We start from the raw sequence: 6,658 nt of genomic DNA, 5'->3' as shown, positions 1-6,658 counted from the left end.
AAATCATAAATTCCCACCTGGACGGGTAGGTCATGGTGGATAGTAGTAACACTACAGGCCTATAACTTATTTAGAGAAAGGTTATTAAGCAAGCCTGTCCATTGTTCTTGTGCATCTAGGATAACACACCTTTGAAATGCCAGAAGTAATACCCCCTCTAACAACTCTCAAAAGATAAAATAATCTTAACTATCCAATAATCCAATACCTGCCTTGCTTTCTCCTACCTTCATGTAATCTTTCTTACATTCCCTCCTTAACTTCAAATGCATAAAAGAAACTGCAAAACTTATTCTCCAAAGCATTTGAGATCTTGCTTCCTGGCAACTGTCAGTTTGGCTCAAATAAATTCTTATAAAAATTCTTTACATGTTTGGACATTTCTTATGTTGACAATGGCATTGTATTGTAACCCACAGAATAAAATGAATTATCTATGAGTCCATACTGAGATAGATGATCAAATAAATACATGGGAGAGAAAGGGTAGTTCTTTTCCTACAGAAAATTTCCAATTAATATGAAAGGAGGAGATGAAAAAAATCACCACTAGGCAAACACCACTGTAATTGTTGCAGACAAGATCCACCAATAGGTGCTAACATTAGTGGGTGAAAATTTGAGGATAAACAATTTGTAGAGTCTCAAAGTATTTCCCCCACAATAATTATTAGCTATAAAGAGAAAAACAGTAACTTTATAGTGGAGAACCTAGCAGGTATCACCTTAACCAAATGATCAAAGTTAATTAACAGTGATAAGACCCATCAACCTCATGAATCAGTGATAATATTACACTCTAATCAGAACTCTTCTACAAAACAACATCATGCTACAAAATAACTAGTTGGTACTCTTCCAAGGGGTCAAAATAATGAAAGACAAGGGGAAAAAAAACAAAAACTGAGAAGCTATCTCAGACTGGAGGAGACTAAGGAGAAATAACTAAATGCAATTAAATGTAGGATACTGGATAGAATATGGAAAGAGAAAAAAATCCTTAGCAGGAAAATTGATGAAATTCAAATAAAGTCTGTAATTATATTGATAAATGAACCATGGTTATGTTAAGGGCTAATATTAGGCGAAACAGTGAATTTTTTCTCTGTACCATTTTTGCAACTTTTGTCTAAGTCTAAAATTAATTAAAAATTAAAAGTTAAAATAAAAAAAGTTGGAGACTGAGTATAACTAAATATACTTAATTCTCAAAGACAATCCCTGATTTTTGTATTCTTAATATCTCAAACTGACCTGACACATAGCAGGTGCTTAATTTGGTAAATAATAAATGACTTTCTAGGATATGTTAGTTAAAATACATAAGGACACACCATAATCCCTGGCTATGACAGAAACAGATGAGATGGAAAAAAAACAAGGAAAAACAAAGATTAATAAGGGAAAATATTAACTGGGTGTAGAATTCCATTTGGGGAAGATTTTAGAAAATAAAAAAGGCTCACCTCCACACTAACTCCCTTCTATTCACTCTTCTAAGGGTAGACAGCCCCATCTTTAACAAATAGCACTTTCTCTTGGTCAGGCCCACTACATTCTGCTCCTCTGCCACTGAATACTCCAAAGCAGTGCTTCTCTTGCCTAATTCCAAGAGAAGTTGCTGCTTTGACTGCTCTCCTTCCTCTCTGAACCCACAGAGCACCCTGGAGCAGGGTCTCCACCCTTGGGCAAGAGCTGTTGGATGGTCCTGCATCGTTCATGTTACAGCAAGAGCTGTCATTAAATGGTCAGGAAACATGAAATAAATTTAACTAGCAAAGGACTGAAATCGTTTTATACAGTATATGTTATGCAGCATAACAGAATTCATAAGAATTTCTGATGCGGGATTGTAATGGAGGTTCAGTGTATACTTATGTGTCATTTCCAGCTATCCCAGAGAACCCTGCAGTGGGATCAGTTCCCTTTCTATAGCCATTTAAGGACGACACATCAATGAGAAAGTCTGAGGTTTAAGGTAATGAAAACTACAAGGGCTCAGAAATCATGAGGAGCTGAATTCAAATCTTGTTTACAGATGCATGAATGGCTTTGGGCAAATGACCTAAATTTCTGAGTCTATACTGCCATTTTTTTTGTTCCAAAAATGTTTATATCTAATACAGAAGAGAATCTGTTAAAACTGCAGATTCCTGGGTCCTACTCCAGAGCTAATGAGTCTGAGAGGCTGGGCCTAGGACTCAGGAAAATGAATTTTTAACAAGCTCACCAGGTGATTCTTATACCCATTAAAGTTTGAGAACCACTGAAATAAGAGAATGGACCTGGAATGCAATAGGTCCTTCAGAAATGTTAATTTTCCTTCTGGTGAGGAAAAGTTGTAAAAAGATACATGAAAATGAGATTTTAAAAATGCATTTGAATAGCTTTTGACTCCATCATTTAAAAATTTATTCTAAGGAAATAATGAGAGAGGCAGGCCACATTATTCAACCAACATTACTAAAATAACCAAAAACTGAAAAGAATCAAAGTGTTAACACTAGGGAGCTGATTTAATTAATTACAGTAGTTCCATCTAATGGAACATATGCTTTCATTAAAACAGTGTTTAAAAAACTTAACTACATGGGATGGTACTCATAAGAACTAAATGAAAAAAAACACAGAATATAAAAATGTATATAGTATGCAATCCCAATTATGCTATATATGTGTGGTGTGCATGTCTTTTATATATAAAAAGCCAGAAAGAATCACTGAGATGTTTCTTAATTATAAAATTAAGGAAATTTTATTTCTTCTGTGTCTTCTAATTTTTCTAAAATGGGTTTTTTTATGATCAGAAACAATGTTATTTTTTCAGGTAAAATGATTACATAATTTTCTTTTAAAATATATGAAAATTTAGAGGTGACACAACAGACAGGTATTATAACTTTTAGTTACATAAATTCGGCATCAATTCATTCTTATTACTCTCAAGGAAACCTGTTCTAAAGAAGTCTCAACAAACCCCAATCTCATAGAATAATCTCATAGGCTATCAATAATTACCAATGCCAGAGAATCCTATGGTCTTTGTTTGAAATTACTATTCCTAAACTTCACCCACAGAGATTTTTATTTTTATTTTTATTCTTATTTCAAAAGCCAGGGAATCCATATTTTCAACACAAACCCAGGTAGCTCTGGAGTACTTATTGATGGCTTTAAAAAGAGAAAAGAAAACCACCACTGATTTGCTTTGGACATTCTCATTTTAAATAAGAGATCTTCAAAGAGATGGTTCGTTCTCAAATCACTTGCATGCATCTCTGGGAAAAGCACACATTATTATTATCTCAATTTAATGTAGACACTACTTATTCTATAAAATATAAAATATATATTTTATATATATAAAATATATATTCTATATATATTTTATATATATAAAATATATATTTTATATATATAAAATATAAAATATATAAAATATAATAACGGCTAGTTTTATTCCTCCCAAGATTATGTAGTCAAACAGTTCAGTACTTCTCTTTAATGAATGAGTTTAATCTGATCAAAGTATGGATCATGAAAGTTTTTACAATTTTATGGAGTTTAAAGGCCAATTCTGCTCTAGAAGATAAAATTCCAAAAAGATAAACTACGGTCCAGTCAAGCATTATCTCCTCCCCCCAGAGACACATTCCAGCACCCCTGCCCAGCCCAGGTACCTAAAATAGCCCTCCACCTTTCTTTTCAGCCCAATTTCTTATCCTGGACCCTGAATCCTATTCATCCCTATTCAAGATTGCTTGACTTTCTTGCGTTTTAAGTATATTATTTTCCTTTAAAAAAAAAAAAAACTTAAAATTAAAAAACAACAAAACTTCACAACCCGCAAATTACAATCTTCTTCCTCCTCCTTTCATTACTAAACGGCTGGAGAGGTCTACCTGTGCCCTGACCATCTATCTACACGTCCTCATCCCTCACCCACTCTTGAACATTTTGCAACCCGGTGCACGCCCACCCTTTTAATAACTGCTCTCCTAAGGCTACCAACCCAATGGCCTTTTCTCAGTCCCAATCCTCCTGGCTTTTTCTATTTTTTTTTTCTTCAAATGTAGGTTTATCCTTTGTCTAATAGAAAACTAAACATCAACAGCTAGCGATCGACAGGCACTGGATGGACGCAGAGAGCCCGACTAAAGGCAGGTGTCACTGAAGAACTTTAAAATCCAGGCGACTTCACAACTCCTCCCCTGCAGGCCCCCAGGCTAGGAGAAGCTGTCAATTTCCTGGTCGAAACTCTGGGGAAAGAGGCTCCAAGGGGTAAGAAAGGGGCTTTTTCACGTTGATGCTCCCGCCAGGAAAAGGTGCTGGAGGGCGAACCCAGAATCGTGTCGCCAAGCTGAAGGGTCGGGGGTGGGAGGACCCCTGAACCTCTCCCTACCTGTCAGTATCTCATCTGGCTCCCCGCCAGCAACAGAGGGAATGCCGCGGTGCCTCTCGCCGGCCTCGGCCTCCGCAGGCCCCCTGACCGGCCCCGCCGCTCAGGCTGAGGCAGGACGGCCCACCGAGGCCGGGCCGCGGCGGCCCCACTCGCGTCCAGCCCCAAGCCGCCGGACTGACCCTCGCCCGCCGCCCGGCGATGCCCACGCGGCGCCCGCCACCACCCCACGCATGAAATTGCGCCTCCCCGGCGCCCGCGGAGCCAAGGCCCTGCGTACTCACCCCAGACGCGGCCGCGGCGAGCCCCACCGGAGAAAGGGGAGATGACGAGAAGCTGCCGCGGGGACCGCCCTCCCACCGGGAGCAGGCTCCGGAGTGTCTGCTCCGCCCCCGACCCGCCCCCACAGTCGCTTCGGCCTGGCGCTGGAGGCCGGGCGGTCAGTTTCTCCGCCAGCCCGGCGCTTCATCACCAGCCAGACCCAGCCCACCTGGGCGATGGAAGGAGCACGAGGAGGAGAAAGGAACCGTGAGCAGGTTGTCCTTTAAGTGATCTTAAAGCCTTGAGACGACACTGCGCTAGATGTTCACAAAGCATTGGGAAGATGAGCCAAACCTGAGCTCCCGCGTCAAGCCCGGAATGCGGAAGAGCACTGAAGAGTTCCAAGTGCTCCTGCTCTTAGCAGAAACAATAGAAACCCGCTCTGGAGGAGACATCCTTCATTTAGTCCCATAGGAGTCAAGCGAATACAAGTTCACAATTTTTAAAAAATTCACCAAGCACAGGAGGCCAGGTTCAGATCCCCAGAGGACATCAGATATTGAAATTGTCCAACACAACATACAGAAGAGCTTTTTTTGAAAATTTTAAAGGAAAATAAAAGGACATCCTTAGAAATTACTTACTAATCACCGTGGGGAATGGGGAAATCTGACAGATACCATCTTAACGAAGTACCCAAAGTTAATTTCACCAATAGTACAACTTGGCATCACACATGAGGTGATGCTCTGAGGACATCACATCATCTTAATTGTATTCCTGCCAAAAATACACAATTGGAATTTAATCACGAGGCAATAGTCAGACAAGCCCAAATTAAGGGATATTCTATAACCCGCTGGCCTACACACTTCAAAAATTTTTATGTCATGAAAGACAAGGAAAGAAGAACTATTTCAAATTAAAGGAAACCGAGGAGATTTGATATCTAAATTCCTGGGTTAGAAAATAATTGCTACAAAGCATATATAACTGCTTTAACCAAATGAAGTACAGTGGAAGTGAAGCTATTCCAATTCTGAACCCAACATTTAAAAAGCAGTTTCTGCTTCCTCTTTCACTATATTTTGTCAAAGCAGTCACAGGGCAGCCCAGATTTATTTATTTATTTTTATTAAGTTTATTGGAGTAACGTTGGTTAATACAATTGTATAATTGTCTCAATAATATACTTTACAGCAACTTTTTACCAATCTAAGACCACACATAAAGGTCTCGTCAGTCTCTGATATGGACTGAATTATATCTCCCCAAAATTTATATGTTGAGGTCCTAACTCCCAGTATCTCAAAATATGACTATATTTGGAAATTGGGCTTTTAAAGAAGTAATTAAGTTAAAAATACTGATGTCTTTATAAAGGAGAGGATTTAAGATACTGACAAACAGAAGGATGACCAGGTGAGAACATAAGAAGAAGGTGGTCACCTACAAACCAAGGAGAGAGGTCTCATAAGAACCCAAACCTGTGGACACCTTCATCTTAGACTTCTAGCCTCCAGCGTTATGAGAAAGTTAATTTTTGTTGTTTAAGCCACCCAGTCTGTGGTATTCTGTTATGGCAGCCTTAACACACTTATACAGCCTCTTTTAATCTGAAACAGTTTACCTTTCCTTGTCTTTCATAGCATTGACACTTTTTAAGTGTACAGGCCAGTTGTTTTACAGAATCTTCTTTACTTTGGGCTTCTCTGGTTGTTTCCTCATGATTAAATTCCAATTATGCACTTTGGGCAGAAATATGATACAGGCGATATTGCGTCCTTGGGGTGTCACCTCATGTGTAATGCCAATCTGTATTACTGGCAATCTCAAGAATCACTTGTTTTTGGAACCCAGAGCCACCATGTAAGAAGCCCAGCTGCCCTGAGGCTTCCATGCAGTGAGAAAGCCCAAACTAGCCACACAGAAAAGCTAAGAGATGCCCAGCCAACTCTAAACTGTTCCGGCCCCTAACCACTCAGAGTCGCCCTCGAC

General features: G+C 39.4%; 1 protein-coding gene across 3 annotated transcripts in view; it reads right to left on the bottom strand.

Moving 5' to 3' along the window:
• B4GALT4 (beta-1,4-galactosyltransferase 4) overlaps window positions 1-4,826 on the bottom strand; it is a 25,340-nt gene extending 20,514 nt beyond the window's left edge. For all 3 annotated transcript variants that reach the window (XM_011375933.2, XM_011376020.2, XM_011376091.2), the window contains exon 1: window positions 4,684-4,826. The gene's annotated coding sequence lies outside the window, so the exon portion shown is untranslated. The remainder of the gene's footprint in view (window positions 1-4,683) is intronic.
• Window positions 4,827-6,658: the final 1,832 nt, after the last annotated feature.

Source organism: Pteropus vampyrus, unplaced genomic scaffold (assembly GCF_000151845.1).
Source record: "Pteropus vampyrus isolate Shadow unplaced genomic scaffold, Pvam_2.0 Scaffold1, whole genome shotgun sequence".
Classification (NCBI taxonomy): Eukaryota; Metazoa; Chordata; class Mammalia; order Chiroptera; family Pteropodidae; genus Pteropus; species Pteropus vampyrus.
This window is presented reverse-complemented; position numbering and strand designations above follow the sequence as displayed.